Below are 18,039 nucleotides of genomic sequence, written 5' to 3'. Positions count from 1 at the left end.
GCGTCGTTTTTTTCGACGCAAATTCGACGCTAAACTAACGCCAACTAACGCCATATTTATACTATGGCGTTAGAGGCGTCTAGCGCCAAAGTTCCCGGAATGTGCGTCATTTTTTAGCGTGAACCCCTTCCTTGCGTTAATGATATGCAAGGGAGGCGTTCCCGTCTAAAAAATGACTCCCAGGCCTTTACGTGGTATTTATACTCCCGGGCAAAAATGACGCCCGGGAGTGGGCGTGGCTAAAAACGGCGCATTTGCGCCGCTTTTTAACGCCTGGGTCAGGCATGGCGTTAAGGGACAAGTGGGCTCAAAATGAGCCCACAGTGCCCTCCCCTGCCCCCAGGGACCCCCCCTGCCACCCTTGCCCACCCCAGGAGGACACCCAAGGCTGGAGGGACCCACCCCAGGGACATTCAGGTAAGTTTTTTTTTTTTTTTTTTTAATAATTTTTTTTGGCATAGGGGGGCCTGATTTGTGCCCCCCTACATGCCACTATGCCCAATGACCATGCCCAGGGGACAGAAGTCCCCTGGGCATGGCCATTGGGCAAGGGGGCATGACTCCTATCTTTACAATGATAGGAGTCATGTTGATGGGGGATGGGCGTCGAAAATAAATGGCGCAAGTCGGGTTACGACGATTTTTTCGACGTAACCTGACTTGCACCATTTTAAGACGCCCATGCGCCATTTTCCCCCTACGCCGGCGCTGCCTGGTGTACGTGGTTTTTCTCGCGCACACCAGGCAGCGCCGGTCTGCTTGCGCCGGCTAACGCCATTCAATAAATACGGCGCCCGCATGGCGCTTCAGAATGGCGTTAGCCGGCGCAAAACTTTTTGACGCTAAACTGCGTTAGCGCAGTTTAGCGTCAAAAAGTATAAATATGGGCCACGGTTCGGGGGACAGAGGCAAAGGACAACAGGGAAGCTGGGAGGACTGCTGTGTGACAGGAGGAGGACAGGCCCAAGGAACCGACTCTCCATGAGGCACTCACCAATATCCTGTATCCTGGGAGCATACCACCGTTCCCAGGAAACGATGGGGCAGATATTGAACAAGTTGCAGGAGACCCAAGGGCTGCAGGAGGGACAGTACCTGGGGATCAGGGAGGACCTGAGGGACATCCACACCACCCTGGTCACCATTGCAGGGGTGCTGGCAGACATGGCCAACATCATGAGGGAGGCAGTGGCACACCAACGGGCCCCTGATACTGTCTGGATCCCTGGCTTACATTGGATCAGCATGCCAGGCGTGTATCGGCTTCTTGTTTTGGCATACTGAGACTTTTGAGGAAGGTGTTTACTATCCTCCCCTTTTTGGCAAAACGATTGATCATCCAAGCTACCATTCTTTCGAGACTCGACTATTGTAATGGCATATTTCTTGGCTCACCTCTTTATGTGACAAAGAAGCTGCAGCGTGTACAAAATGCAGCAGCACGCCTTTTGCTAGATATCCCTAGACATGTATCGGCAAAACCAGCATTAGCCTCTCTGCACTGGCTGCCAATGAAACAGAGGATCAAATTTAAAGCTTTATGCTGTATTCACAGGTCCCTTCACAACTGTGGGCCTCCGATTTTAAGATCTCTTGCATCTTTTTATAGTCCTAATAGGACGCTCAGTACAACTTCTTTAGCCTTGGCCTCCCTACCCAGATTTAAAAAAGTTAGATGGGGCAACGATGTCCTACTTGGGGGCCAAACTGTGGAACTCCCTTCCCCTCAGGCTGTGGCTTATAAGCCAGGAACTCAGTTTCCATAAGGAAATTAAAACATGGCTGTTTTAGAAGCGATTGTTCGTCATGTCAATCTTGATCCCCTGATCCGGTCCTTTTAGCGCTGGGAAGCGTCCGGGCAGCCATGCGCTTTACAGATTGCGTTACATAACATAACATACTAGCCACACCGATGAACAGCCCTTCACCTCCGCTGATGCTAGTGGACAGGAGGCCCCGCCACAGAAACAACAGGCCACCAACACCCCACCCCCTACAGAGGGAGAACCACCCCACAAACGGTCTCTGCGATCCCAACAGAAGCCAGAGACTATTGCGAAGACCCCCGCCAGGAAATAAGACTCTCCTGATTGTCACCCTTGTGTCCCACTCTGTCACCCTGTCCACCTTGAACTGCCAACGCTCCCCTTCCCATGCCCCCTTGAACAAGCCACCTGTGATACAAATAGGCTGGAACTTTTACCTGGACTCTCCTCCGCCACCACCCCAGCCTACAGCAATACCCCATGCACTTATTAGCACATAACTAAACACCCTTGTAAAAAATACAAGTATTGAGTCTGTCAATTGATTGAACTATATATTCATTTAACAATCTGTAAACACTGGAATTCAACTGTACAGAAATGTATACACAGGTATGACCTGTAGTTTGCTGCAGTCAATATACCAGGAACCAGAGTTTGGCACATATTTCTGTAAATAGATATGTCAAAGGGTACAGTAAGTGGCCATAGTAGTGGGAATATCAACCTGCTAGTGACAATATCCAATACAAAAATGTCAATTGAAGGTGAAGTTACAGTGTCTTACCTGTGTGTCACTGGAAGTACTGTTGTATGATTGATGTTCTATAATCCACATCCTCATCCTCTGCCTCCTCTTCGTCACTGTCCACAGGCTACACCGCTGCCACACGCCCATCTCCAGCCTCATCCTCCTGCAGAAAAGGCACCTGGCGACGTAAGGCAAGGTTGTGCAACATGCAACATACCATGATGATTTGGCACACCTTCTTGTGTGAGTAGCACAGGGAACCACCTATTAGATAGAGGCACCGAAACCTGGCCTTCAGAAGGCCAAAGGTTCACTCTATAATTTTTCTTGTTCGCCCATGTGCCTCTTTGTAACGTTCCACTGCCCTTGTCCTGGGATTCCTCACTGGGGTCAGTAGCCATGAGAGGTTTGGATAACCAGAGTCACCTGCAAATATCAAGGGATACCTTTTAGCCAGACACTCACCCTTAGGGCTAACCCCCCACCCATACACCAACATATACTGAGGGGACCATGGGCTCCCCTATTAGCCACACCTAGTGCCTCTGGAGTTGAGCCATCACATGTGGGATGCTGCTATTCCTCAGGATAAAGGCATCATGCACAGAGCCAGGATACTTTGCATTGACATGGGAGATGTACTGGTCCGCCAGGCCCACTAGCTGAACATTCATCGAGTGAAAGTTCTTTCGATTTCTGAACACCCGTTCATTTCTCTGGGGGGGACAAATGCAATATGTGTACCATCAATTGCCCTAATGATGCTGTGGATATGTCCCATTGTATAGAGGTCAGCTTTCACTGTGGCCAAATCCTCCTCCTGGGGGAAAACAATGTAGTTGCGCATTTATTTCATCAGGACCGACAACACTCTTGTTAGCACTATTGAGAACATTAGCTTTGACATTCCTACTGCCAAGCCCACTGTCACTTGGAAAGAACAAGTTGCCAAGAAATGGAGTACAGATAGCGTTTGCACAAGAGGGTGGATCCCAGTGGGGTGACGGATAACAGAGATCAGGTCCGGCTCCAATTGGGCACACAGCTCTTGGATTGCGGGCCCTGTCAAGTCTGTAGGTGAGGATAATGTGCCTGTTCTCTATTGTTGCCAAGTCCACCAGGGGCCTGTACACGGGGGGAAATCTCCATCTCCTATTCATCTGCAGCGGTTGCAATCTAGGGGGCAAAACGATGAGCATCTTGTCAGTATTCAACATTTCTAAAATGTAAAGTGCATTGTATGTTGTCACTGAAACAGGATGTTGTTGTATAGGCCCAAATGGTGCCTATGTGTGCTGTGACATAGTTAGGTGTCAAGGCCTGCCTCCCCCCCCCGAAATGCCGTCCGCCTCTCCTGTGAATGGACATGTGGAAATGAGGTAATGCCTCTGACGTTATGCGCCATTGCGGGAGGCGGTCGAGTACCGCCGTGCAACTCCGCATTGGTTAAAATTGGGCCCTATGGGTTACAGTGGCCAATGGTGAGGTACGCCGGCGGTGACGGTACGCACCTCCATGGATGTGACCGCGTTTTCTATCTGCTTACTCACTTGCTACCTGATCTTCAACAGGAGAGGACCTACACTGCAAGTGCTGCTGTGACCTGTGTCTGGAACCGACCATGATTCGTGTCACTGGGGAAAGGTCCCCTGCCTTCACCGCAGCTGAGTTGGAGAGACTGGTGGTTAGGGTCCTACCCAAGTACTGAGTGCTGTATGGGCCTCCAGACCACCTGCTGAGTACACTGTGAGCACGATGCATGGGGAATGAATACATGGAGTGATGTATGTGAGGGCCTCGTGTAGGGGGGTGGTTGAAGGGTCCTGGGTAGCATGCTGCATGTATGGTGGGCAATGTATGTGCGTAAGGGGATGGGAGGGATATGGGCGGCCATGAGTGTAACAGGAACAGGCGGTATGACTGATACTTTTTTCTGTGTTTATTTCTCTGCATGTCAGCGCCCTCAGAAAAAGGGTATATGTTGTGGACACCAAGGATGTGCGGACCCTAGGAGTCTATGGCAGGCAGGCAGAGCACCTCACTGTCGCAAACGATGAGAGGACCTGAGATGCTGGGCAAGGAAGACGGCGGAGGCCCAGCTGGAGATAGCCTCCCAACGAGAAAGGGGTGCCCGTCGAACCCTGACCCCCTGATATTCCGCATATTGGCGGTGGCCTATCTGGAGCTGGATGGGGGCTTGAGGGCATCACAGCAGCCACAAGGGGGTGAGTACAGTTTCATATTAGACTACTTGTGCGTGGTGGAGTGGTCTTCGGGTGGGGGATGTGGGCCTGTTGGTGCCCCTAGGCCAGGCCGGACATTGCAGGGTAGGTTCCATGTTGGGCAGTGGCTGATGAACTCCCCCTCCAACCAAGCTACTGGGCATCCACTACTGCGCATGACTCTGTGGGTCTCAGGTATGCTGCAGTTGGCATTAGGTATTACTGTACATGGCCTGGTGACTAGCATTGTGACTGGTAGTGCATTACCTAGTGCGTAGGGAGGTTCCCTGAGTGTGTGTGTGTGTTGTGTACTCCAACGGTGGTGTTGTTGCTGCCATTGACCAAGTGTATCCTTTGTCTCTCCCCCCCCCTTTTTGTTTTGTCATCCTGTCCTTCTGTGCATTAGCATCATCTGGTGGAGGAGCAGAGGCACCGGTGACAGAGGGAGCTGCATCCCTTAGGGCCCAGGAGGCCGAATCCACCGATGGTGAGGGCACCAGTGGGACAGAGGGTGAGGGGAGCACCACGGTGGAGAGTGGAGGTGACAGTTCTGACAGAGATACCTCCTCCGATAGGAGCTTCCTGGTGGTGGCAGACACCTCCATGACCACCACACCTACAGGTACAGCCGCCACAACCCGTACCAGCAACGCCCTCCCAACAGTCCCTCAGCAAGTTGCGCGTGCCCGCTCACCCAGGAGGGTGGGCATCTCCTTCGCCCCAGGCACCTCAGGGTTGCCCCAGTGAGCCCTGCTGCCCTGAGTGAGGAGGCTACTGATCTCCTGAGATCCATCTCTGTAGGGCAATCAACCATTGTGAATGCCATCCAGGGGTTGGCAGCCCAGCTGCAACAATCTAATGCATTCCTGGAGGGCATTCACACTGGATTGGCGGCCCAACAGAGATTGATTTAGGCTCCAGCCTCCTCTCTGATGGCAGCCATTGTCCCTGTTTCAACCACCCCACTTCCAACTTCCACTTCCCAGTCCCATTCTCCTCAACCCCAACCCATCCCAAGCACACAGCCAAATGAGCATGCACACAAGACAACATCCAAGAGTGTCACAGGCAAACACAAGCACCACACTTCATCCCACAGGCACTCACACTCTCACAAACACCATCCAGTTGCAGACACTACAACATCCACTATTTCCCCTGTCTCCCCACGCCAGCCAGCAGAAAGGGGAAGGAGCCTGCACCAGACAGCAGAAAGGGGAAGGAACCTGCACCAACCATCAAAAAGGGGAAGGAACCTGCACCAACAAACCAAAAAGGGGAAGGAGCCTGCACCAACCATCAAAAAGGGGAAGGAGCCTGCACCAGCAGCTGTCACAGAGCCCCCTCCGCCAGTCGTAGTTGTGCAGCCATCAGTGAATGCAGGGGATGAGCAGGAGACTCCCACAACCATCACCAACAGAGTGCAGCCATCCATCGGAGGGTGCAGGGGCTGAGCAGGAGCCTCACACAACCACCAGAGTGCATCCATCGGAGGGTGCAGGGGCTGACCAGGAGCCTCCCACCACCACCACCACCAGAGTGCAGCCATTGGAGGGTGCAGGGGCTGAACAGGAGCCTCCCACAACCACTACCACCACCAGAGTGCAGCCATCAGAGGGTGCAGCCGTCACCGCAGGCGGACGCCATATAGTCCACCCTCCATGGGCTACTGTCAGGGCTGCCCCCTCCAGCACCAATGGGGAAGGCACCCACTCGAGAGACTGTGGCCTAGCCCTCCCCAGGACAAAGCACAGGCATGTTGTCCCCGCCAGAACCAGTGGGGAAGACACCCACTCGAGAGACTGTGGCCTAGCACTCCCCAAGACAAAGCGCAGGGCATGTTGCCCCCTCCAGAACCAGTGGGGAAGACACCCACTCGAGAGACTGTGGCCTAGCATTCCCCAGGATTAAGCAATGGGCTTGTTGCCCCCTCCAGAACCAGTGGGGTATTCACCCACCTGAGATACGTGGCCTTGAACTCCCCAGGACCAAGCAATGGGCTTGTTGCCCCCTCCATACCAGTGGGGTATTTACCCACCTGAGAGACTGTGGCCTTGCACTCCCCAGGACAAAGAAATGGGCATGGAGTCCCCTCCAGAACCAGTGGACTTGTTTCCACATCCAGCTGAGGTGTTCCCCCCTCCCCCTCAGGTGCCTGCCTATTTGCCAACTGGTGCCCCTGCAGTGTTCTCTCCGTATTGGTGCAGGGGACGAGTGGGGCCTTTGATTTTGCCCTGTGGCCATGTGGCCCGCGTGAACTGAGGACTGGGCAGTGTCCCTTTTTTGTGCATTTGTACATATCTGCTGCATTGCCAAATCGATTATTTACTTTTGATGTTGATCTTATTACAATCACTTTAGTCAATTCCTGTTGTCCTTGCATTATTCAGGTGATTCACAGGGATAAATTGTTTCTGTACTGCTTATATTTGTGTGTATGGCGTGTGTGTGTGGTGTGTGTGTTGTGTGTGTGTGTGTGTCACTCTTGTTCCCCCCCCTTGTGTGCTAGGTGGCTGTACTCACCGTCGTCGTCTTCGCCAGCGTAGGTGTTCGTGGTGGAGCATGACGTAGAAGATCATCCAGATAACTTGTAGTTTGGGTTCTATGGCAGCATGGTTCTTCCCTGTGTCTCCGATGGTGATTCCTTTTACTTCTGTGCTCTGTTTCAGCCAGGCTTTTGATGGCGTTGGTACAGCCCCGGAAAAGGTGGGGGTTTGTGTAGTCATAATATGGTGGGTGTTAGACCTGACAGCCTTAGGGTAGTCACCCCTAACTTTTTGCCTGCCTCCCTCCATTTTTTTGGACACTGTTTTTGCTGGTTTATAGACTCTGCGCACTTTACCACTGCTAACCAGTGCTAAAGTGCATATGCTCTCTCCCTTAAAACATGGTAACCTGGAATCATACCTGATTGGACTATTAATTTACTTATAAGTCCCTAGTAAGGTGCACTTTATGTGCATAGGGCTGGTAAATTAAATGCTACTAGTGGGCCTGCAGCACTGGTTGTGCCACCCACTTAAGTAGCCCCGTTTTCCTTGTCTCAGGCCTGCCATTGCAAGGCCTGTGTGTGCAGTTTCACTGCCACCTCGACTTGGCATTTAAAAGTACTTGCCAAACCTAGAACTCCCCTTTCTCTACATATAAGTCACCCTTAAGGTGTGCCCTAGGTAACCCCTAGGGCAGGGTGCTGTGTAGGTAAAAGGCAGGACATGTACCTGTGTAGTTATATGTCCTGGTAGTGTAAAACTCCTAAATTCGTTTTCACACTACTGAGAGGCCTGCTCCCTTCATAGGCTAACATTAGGGCTGCCCTCATACACTGTTGAAGTGGCAGCTGCTGATCTGAAAGGAGCAGGGAGGTCATATTTAGTATGGCCAGAATGGTAATACAAAGTCCTACTGACTGGTGAAGTCGGATTTAATATTACTATTCTAGAAATGCCACTTTTAGAAAGTGAGCATTTCTTTGCATTTAAATCCTTCTGTGCCTTACAATCCACGTCTGGCTGGGCTTGGTTGACAGCTCCTTGTGCATTCACTCAGACACACCCCAAACACAGGGTACTCAGCCTCACTTGCATACATCTGCATTTTGAATGGGTCTTCCTGGGCTGGGAGGGTGGAGGGTCTGCTCTCACACAAAGGACTGCCACACCCCCTACTGGGACCCTGGCAGACAGGAGTACACTGAAAGGGGACCTGGTGCACTTCTTAGCCACTCTTTGAAGTCTCCCCCACTTCAAAGGCACATTTGGGTATAAAACAGGGCCTCTGCCCTACCTCATCAGACACTTGCTGGAGAAGAAACCTGAACCAGAAACTACATCCTGCCAAGAAGAACTGCCTTGCTGCTCAAAGGACTCACCTGTCTGCTTTCTACAAAGGACTGCTGTCTTGCTGTTGCCCTGCTGCCTTGCTGAACTCTTGTCTGGCTGTGAAAGTGCTCTCCAAGGGCTTGGATAGAGCTTGCCTCCTGTTCCTTGAAGTCTCAGGACCAAAAAGACTTCTTCCTTTCACTTGGACGCTCCGTGCGCCGAAAATTTCGACGCACAGCTTGTTTCGCGGCGAGAAAAACGCCGCACACCGACGCTGATCGACGCGACGCCCTCGGGACGATCGAGACTTCGACGCACAACCTCGCAAGGACAAAGCCGCCCGACTTTCCAGGAGAAATCGACGCGACGCCTACCGTGAGTGCGAAACTTTGACGCACGGCCTCGCAAGGACAACGCCGCCCGACTTCCAAGGAGAAATCGACGCGACGCCTGCCGTGAGACCAAAATTTCGACGCACGGCCTCGCAAGGACAACGCCGACCGACTTCCAAGGAGAAATCGACGCGACGCCTACTGTGAGATCGAAACTTCGACGCGCAGCCCCGCAGAACGACGCGCAGCCGGAAAATAAGCAGGAGAATCCACGCACAGACCCGGGACATCTGGTAATCCCCGCGATCCACAAAAAGAGACTGTCTGCGCGCCGGAAAACGACGCCCGACTTCCCCGCGTGGAAAAGAACGACGCAAGTCTGTGTGTGCTGAGAGGAAATCGACGCACACACCCCTTTTTCCACGCATCTCTTCTCCTGTGGCCCGCTGAAGAGATTTTCCACCAGAAACCAGGTACTTTGTGCTTGAAAGACACTTTATTGCATTCTAAAGACTTAAGACACTTTATATCACTTCCCTGTGATATTTCTACAATTTTCCATTGCAACTTTATTCTTTTTGACCTACAATTATCCTGATAAATATTATATATTTTTCTAAACACTGTGTGGTGTATTTTTGTGGTGCTATATGGTGGTATTGTATGATTTATTGCACAAATACTTTACACATTGCCTTCTAAGTTAAGCCTGACTGCTCGTGCCAAGCTACCAGAGGGTGGGCACAGGATAATCTTGGATAGTGTGTGACTTACCCTGACTAGAGTGAGGGCTTTTGCTTGGACAGAGGGTAACCTGACTGCCAATCAAAAACCCCATTTCTAACATTGGTGGCAGCGGTGGGATAGGACTTGTATTTGTGCAGTGACATACAGTAGCTAAGTATCTCACTACCTACCCACAGTTGAAGGTCAACTTGGTTTTTATCTCTTTTTGAAAATCCGTTTTTTTCCTGACAATTTTCAAAAACTAAATCCTCACTCAACATGTCTCTGACTGGGTCTCAGACAGGGGACTTTGACCTAGTCCAGTTGGATACATACACGGTCAAACAACTAAGAGGATTCTGCAGGGCATTAAGGGTACCCACCCAAGGGGCCTCCAGAAAGGAGGACTTTCAAGTGGCGCTGAGGGCCTGGGCAGAAGCCCATTTAGAGGATGATGAAGAAGGGGAGCCAGAAAATGGCCCCTCAGAAGGATTTTCACTATCTATGGATGGTGTTACCACTGCAATTGTGCACCCTTCCAGACCAGGGAGCAGTGTCTCCATGCAAAGCCTGACCGCAGAGGAAAGGAGAGAGGAAAGGGAGTTCCAATTGCAAATGGCAAAACTGAAAATTGAGGCGCAACAGGAGGAGAGGAGGGCAGAAAGAGAAGCCAAACAAGCTGAGGCTGAAAGAGCAGCCAAACAGATTGAAGCTGAAAGGACAGCCAAACAGATTCAAGCAGAAGCTGAAAGGGCAGTCCAACAAGCAGAAGCTGAAAGAGCAGCCAAACAAGTGGAAGCTGAAAGAGCTTTGGCTGAAAATAAACTATTGTTGGCTCATGAACTGAGTCTCAAGGAGCTGGAGATCAAGGCAAGACAGTCTGAATCCAGCAATAATGGTGGCAGCATACAGACAGGACCTGCTGGAGAAAAGAAGGTTCGTATACCCAAAAATGTGGTGCCCAGTTTTGTGGTGGGAGATGACAAAGATAAATGGTTAGCTGCTTATGAAGTTGCACTAAGGGCTCATGAGGTTCCTGAAGGGCAATGGGGGGTAGCTATGTGGGGTTATGTGCCGCCATTGGGGAGGGACACACTTCTCACATTGGATCCACCGGATCAAAACACATACCCACTCCAGAAAGCCACTTTACTTGCCAAGTTTGGGCTGACCCCTGAGGGATACTGTCAGAGGTTCAGGGACAGCACCAAACAAACCACACAAACATGGGTAGATTTCTTTGATTTCTCTAGTAAGGCACTGAATGGATGGGTGCGGGGCAACAAATTAGCAGATTATAAAGGTTTATATGACTTGATCCTGAGAGAGCATATGCTTAATGTTACTTATACAGATTTGCGCCAGCACCTAGTGGATAGTAAGCTGACTGATCCCAGGAAGCTTGCTGAGGAGGCGGACCTCTGGGTTAGCACCAGAGTGTCCAAAAAGGTACCTGGGGGGGACTCCCACAAAGGTGGTCAGGGTTCCCAACAGAAGAAAGAGGGGGGAGATAAACTTACAGATAAGGAACTCTCTAAAGGCCCCCAAAAGAATTCCCAGGGAGGGGGTGGCAACCCTTCCTTTTCCAAATTTGGGAAAAAGCCAGGGACATTTGACAGGTCAGGAAAATCTAGCCCCAAATGCATGGAGTGTTACCAATATGGTCACTACAAAGGCGATCCACAGTGCCCCAAGAGGGCACCGTCCACTACCGGACAGGCACCTGGGTTGACTAGTGTAGCACTCGGGGGGGAGATGGACCCAACTAGCTTTGGGGAGCAGGTAGAGATTTCCCTAGTGTCCCTGGGAGAAGGAGAAATGGTGCCCAAGGCCCACATGCCCAGAAATACTTCCAAGTACCGGCAGTGGGTCACCATTGATGGGCAGAGGGTGGAGGCTCTGCGTGACACAGGAGCCAGTATGACTACTATCAAGAGTCAGCTGGTGTCAGCAGAGCAGATAATCCCTAATACATTCCACCAGGTCAGAGTAGCTGACAATCGCGAGAGTCACCTACCGGTGGCTCTGGTTCCCTTTGAGTGGGGGGGGGTCTCTGGTACTCTGAAAGTAGCTGTGAGTCCTGCCATGCCTGTAGATTGTCTGTTAGGCAATGACCTTGAGCACACTGCTTGGAAAGAAGTGGAGCTCAGGTCTCACCTGGAGATGTTAGGGTTACCTGAGTGGGTCTGCATGACCACACGGTCCATGGCTGACCGAGAGGGAAGTCAAGGGCATCTGGAGCCTGGAACGATGGCCCAGAGAGCTGCCAGGAGGAGGGACCAGGGGTGCGGGAAACCGGCCCCAGCTGTTCCCACAGTGGCTGACGGGGCTCCTGAGGAGGAGGCTTCCGAGCCAACTGGGGAAGACATTGCCGCCCTAGGTGACTTACCTGAGCTTGCTGGCTGGCAAGTTGAGGGTGGACCCACCAGGGAGGAATTCTGCAAGGCGCAGAAAGAATGTCCCACTCTAGAAGGTTTGAGGAAACAAGCCTCAAACCAGGCCGCCGGCGACGCCTCTGGCGATCACCACCTATATTGGGAGAATGATCTCCTCTACAGTGAGCCTAAGGTTCCATGTTTTGGGGCAGCACGTGTGCTGGTGGTCCCCCAATGTTACCGAACCTTCCTACTGGGTCTGGCTCACGACATTCCCCTGGCAGGACATTTGGGGCAGGGCAAGACCTTTAACAGGCTTGTCACCCACTTTTATTGGCCCAAAATGAGGACACACTCAGACAAGTTCTGCAGATCCTGTCCTACCTGCCAGGCCAGTGGTAAAGCAGGAAAAAGGGTTAAAACCCCCCTGATTCCACTTCCTGTCGTTGGCACCCCCTTTGAAAGGGTGGGCATCGACATTGTTGGTCCCTTGGACCCCAAAACTGCCTTAGGCAACAGGTTCATCCTGGTTTTGGTGGACTATGCCACCCGTTACCCAGAGGCAATCCCTCTAAGGACAGTAACTGCACCGGTGGTGGCCAGAACCCTGATGGGGATATTTACCCGTGTGGGATTCCCCAAGGAAATAGTGTCTGACAGAGGCACTAACTTCATGTCTGCATACATGAAGTCTCTGTGGGATGCGTGTGGTGTAACTTACAAGTTCACCACACCCTATCACCCCCAGACGAATGGTCTTGTGGAGAGATTCAACAAGACCCTGAAAGGCATGATTGGTGGCCTCCCTGAGGCCATGAGGCGTAAGTGGGACGTCCTCCTACCATGCCTTCTCTTTGCTTATAGAGAGGTCCCCCAGAGAGGGGTAGGGTTCAGTCCCTTTGAACTTCTCTATGGGTACCCTGTCAGGGGACCCTTAAGCATTGTCCAGGAGGGATTGGAGAAAGCTCCAAAGACACCCCCTCAGGATGTGGTCAGCTATATGTTGGCCCTCCGCAACCAGATGACCCGCTTCTGGAAAGAAGCCCAAGATAACCTTGAGGCCAGTCAAGAGGTGATGAAACAATGGTATGACCAGAAGGCCACCCTGGTAGAGTTTCAACCTGGAGACAAAGTGTGGGTAATGGAGCCGGTAGAGCCCAGAGCTCTCCAGGACCGCTGGTCTGGCCCATTTGAAATAAAGGAGCGGAAAGGGGAGGCCACTTACCTAGTGGACCTCAAAACCCCTAGGAATCCCCTAAGGGTGCTCCATGTGAACCGACTAAAAGCTCATTTTGAGAGGTCGGAGATCAACATGCTTCTGGTCACAGATGAAGGAACGGAAGAGGAGAGTGAACCTCTCCCCGACCTCCTCTCTGCCCAAGAAGGTGATGGGTCAGTAAGCGGGGTCATTCTGTCTGACTCCCTGACTCTAAATCAGAAAGGAGACTGTTATGAGCTGTTGGAGCAGTTCTCCCCCCTGTTCTCCCTTACTCCTGGGCTGACCCACCTCTGTGTTCATGATATTGACACCGGTGACAGTCTCCCTGTGAAAAACAACATTTACAGGTTGTCGGATAAGGTGAAGGCCAGCATCAAGGAGGAGGTCTCCAAGATGTTGACTCTAGGGGTCATTGAGAAATCCAGTAGTCCCTGGGCCAGCCCAGTGGTATTGGTCCCTAAGGCTACTGCCCCAGGTGCGAAGCCAGAACTCCGGTTCTGTGTGGACTACCGGGGTCTCAACTCAGTCACACGGACTGATGCTCACCCCATCCCCCGAGCTGATGAGCTCGTGGACAGGCTAGGCGCTGCCAAGTTCCTGAGTACGTTTGATCTTACTTCAGGGTACTGGCAGATCGGCCTAACTGAGGGGGCCAAGGAAAGATCCGCATTTTCAACCCCGGATGGCCATTACCAGTTTCCGGGTGATGCCGTTTGGGTTGAAAATGCCCCTGCTACCTTCCAACGGTTGGTTAATGGGGTCCTAGCTGGCAAGGATGCCTTCTGTGCAGCCTACCTGGATGACATAGCTGTCTACAGTTCCAGCTGGGAGGAACACCTGCTTCACCTCAAGGAGGTGCTTCAGGCCCTGCAACAGGCAGGCCTGACCATCAAGGCCAGTAAGTGTCAGATTGGGCAGGGTTCCGTGGTGTACTTAGGACACCTAGTGGGTGGTGGCAAGGTGCAGCCACTCCAGGCCAAGATTGAAACTATCAAGGCCTGGCAACCACCCCGAACACAGACGGAGGTGAGAGCCTTTCTAGGCCTCACAGGATACTACCGCCGATTTGTCAAGGGCTATGGTACCATTGTCACACCCTTGACAGAACTCACTTCCAAGAAGCAACCTAAGTTGGTGAATTGGACAGAGGCTTGTCAGAAAGCCTTTGACGCCCTGAAGGAAGCCATGTGCACGGCCCCTGTACTCATGGCCCCTGACTACTCCCAGGAATTTATCGTGCAGACAGACGCTTCAGAGCATGGCATAGGGGCAGTCCTAGCACAGCTGAATGAGGAGGGCAGAGATCAACCGGTAGTCTTTATTAGCAGAAGGCTATTACCACGGGAACAGAGGTGGAGTGCTATTGAACGAGAAGCTTTTGCTGTGGTCTGGGCACTAAAGAAGCTAAGACCCTACCTGTTTGGGACTCACTTCCGGGTTCAGACAGACCACAGGCCCCTCAGATGGCTCATGCAGATGAGGGGTGAGAATCCAAAACTCTTGAGGTGGTCCATTTCCCTACAGGGGATGGACTTTACGGTGGAACATCGCCCAGGGGTTGACCACGCCAATGCTGATGGTCTCTCCAGGTACTTCCGCCTTAGCGATGAGAGCTCCCAGGAGGTCGGGTAGCTCTCCCCACTTTCAGCTGGGGGGGACACATGTTAGACCTGACAGCCTTAGGGTAGTCACCACTAACTTTTTGCCTGCCTCCCTCCATTTTTTTGGACACTGTTTTTGCTGGTTTATAGACTCTGCGCACTTTACCACTGCTAACCAGTGCTAAAGTGCATATGCTCTCTCCCTTAAAACATGGTAACCTGGAATCATACCTGATTGGACTATTAATTTACTTATAAGTCCCTAGTAAGGTGCACTTTATGTGCATAGGGCTGGTAAATTAAATGCTACTAGTGGGCCTGCAGCACTGGTTGTGCCACCCACTTAAGTAGCCCCGTTTTCCTTGTCTCAGGCCTGCCATTGCAAGGCCTGTGTGTGCAGTTTCACTGCCACCTCGACTTGGCATTTAAAAGTACTTGCCAAGCCTAGAACTCCCCTTTCTCTACATATAAGTCACCCTTAAGGTGTGCCCTAGGTAACCCCTAGGGCAGGGTGCTGTGTAGGTAAAAGGCAGGACATGTACCTGTGTAGTTATATGTCCTGGTAGTGTAAAACTCCTAAATTCGTTTTCACACTACTGAGAGGCCTGCTCCCTTCATAGGCTAACATTAGGGCTGCCCTCATACACTGTTGAAGTGGCAGCTGCTGATCTGAAAGGAGCAAGGAGGTCATATTTAGTATGGCCAGAATGGTAATAGAAAGTCCTACTGACTGGTGAAGTCGGATTTAATATTACTTTTCTAGAAATGCCACTTTTAGAAAGTGAGCATTTCTTTGCATTTAAATCCTTCTGTGCCTTACAATCCACGTCTGGCTGGGCTTGGTTGACAGCTCCTTGTGCATTCACTCAGACACACCCCAAACACAGGGTACTCAGCCTCACTTGCATACATCTGCATTTTGAATGGGTCTTCCTGGGCTGGGAGGGTGGAGGGTCTGCTCTCACACAAAGGACTGCCACACCCCCTACTGGGACCCTGGCAGACAGGAGTACACTGAAAGGGGACCTGGTGCACTTCTTAGCCACTCTTTGAAGTCTCCCCCACTTCAAAGGCACATTTGGGTATAAAACAGGGCCTCTGCCCTACCTCATCAGACACTTGCTGGAGAAGAAACCTGAACCAGAAACTACATCCTGCCAAGAAGAACTGCCTGGCTGCTCAAAGGACTCACCTGTCTGCTTTCTACAAAGGACTGCTGTCTTGCTGTTGCCCTGCTGCCTTGCTGAACTCTTGTCTGGCTGTGAAAGTGCTCTCCAAGGGCTTGGATAGAGCTTGCCTCCTGTTCCTTGAAGTCTCAGGACCAAAAAGACTTCTTCCTTTCACTTGGACGCTCCGTGCGCCGAAAATTTCTACGCACAGCTTGTTTCGCGGCGAGAAAAACGCCGCACACCGACGCTGATCGACGCGACGCCCTCGGGACGATCGAGACTTCGACGCACAACCTCGCAAGGACAAAGCCGCCCGACTTTCCAGGAGAAATCGACGCGACGCCTACCGTGAGTGCGAAACTTTGACGCACGGCCTCGCAAGGACAACGCCGCCCGACTTCCAAGGAGAAATCGACGCGACGCCTGCCGTGAGACCAAAATTACGACGCACGGCCTCGCAAGGACAACGCCGCCCGACTTCCAAGGAGAAATCGACGCGACGCCTACCGTGAGATCGAAACTTCGACGCGCAGCCCCGCAGAACGACGCGCAGCCGGAAAATAAGCAGGAGAATCCACGCACAGACCCGGGACATCTGGTAATCCCCGCGATCCACAAAAAGAGACTGTCTGCGTGCCGGAAAACGACGCCCGACTTCCCCGCGTGGAAAAGAACGACGCAAGTCTGTGTGTGCTGAGAGGAAATCGACGCACACACCCCTTTTTCCACGCATCTCTTCTCCTGTGGCCCGCTGAGGAGATTTTCCACCAGAAACTAGGTACTTTGTGCTTGAAAGACACTTTATTGCATTCTAAAGACTTAAGACACTTTATATCACTTCCCTGTGATATTTCTACAATTTTCCATTGCAACTTTATTCTTTTTGACCTACAATTATCCTGATAAATATTATATATTTTTCTAAACACTGTGTGGTGTATTTTTGTGGTGCTATATGGTGGTATTGTATGATTTATTGCACAAATACTTTACACATTGCCTTCTAAGTTAAGCCTGACTGCTCGTGCCAAGCTACCAGAGGGTGGGCACAGGATAATCTTGGATAGTGTGTGACTTACCCTGACTAGAGTGAGGGCTTTTGCTTGGACAGAGGGTAACCTGACTGCCAATCAAAAACCCCATTTCTAACAGTGGGCATAACTTTGTCTTTGGCCTGGCTGTAGGTGGCTACCGCTGTGGTGTCTGTTGTTTCCGCCCTGGCGGTCGGTGTGGTACATTGGCTGTCTATGGGAGTTGTCACCGCCATGGTCATAATTTGGCAGTACTTACCACCAGCCTGTTGGCGGTATTAATGCCACTTTATCACCGACCACCAGGGTCGAATAGAGGGCATAAATCTTTAATTTCCTTTTTCAGGTCCTTTTGCTTCTGTATTAAATAGAAATGTTTTTGTCCAGAGAAGAATTAGGCAATCACCAATGGATCCAGACCTCATGCCCATCCAAAATGCAAACCAGTTGATCTTGGTAGTCACATAAGTTGCGAAGGTGATGGATTCCCGCATTACGATTTCCATAGGATATTACAGAATGATAATACGGTGGACAGGATATCATTTGTGGTGGAGTATCCCCATCTGCCAAACTCTAAATCAGGCCCCATATCTGGATTTGCCCACGTCATTGATGGAAAGTTTCCTGTACTGTGACCAATACTCATACTTAGAGGAGTTGAGATGACGACAAGCTGTGAACTGAGTGGGCAAAAGACACATCACACTAAGCTTGGTAACATGTGATCACTTTAAGGTTGGTACCAAGTATTGACATAATGCAAAAGGCCTTGACTTATCATCCAGCAGCTAGTCCCATTGTTTTTGTAGGCAGAGCTACAGCCGAGTGCAGAAAATATTTTATTCCAGAAAACTTTGTATCCACAAGACTGTTTCGGTCTTGTGAGTCAAGAAATGATCCAATGTCTGTTTGATGGCTACCAGTTTATGGTCTTTGTGAAGGAGGCACAGTGTTTGTCAGGATGTGATTCCGAATGGAATCCATGAACTTAATCCCATTGGATGCTCCAAGCAATATTTTTGCTAG

Source organism: Pleurodeles waltl, chromosome 9, assembly GCF_031143425.1.
Source record: "Pleurodeles waltl isolate 20211129_DDA chromosome 9, aPleWal1.hap1.20221129, whole genome shotgun sequence".
NCBI classification, from domain to species: domain Eukaryota; kingdom Metazoa; phylum Chordata; class Amphibia; order Caudata; family Salamandridae; genus Pleurodeles; species Pleurodeles waltl.
Note: the sequence above shows the minus strand (reverse complement) of the source record.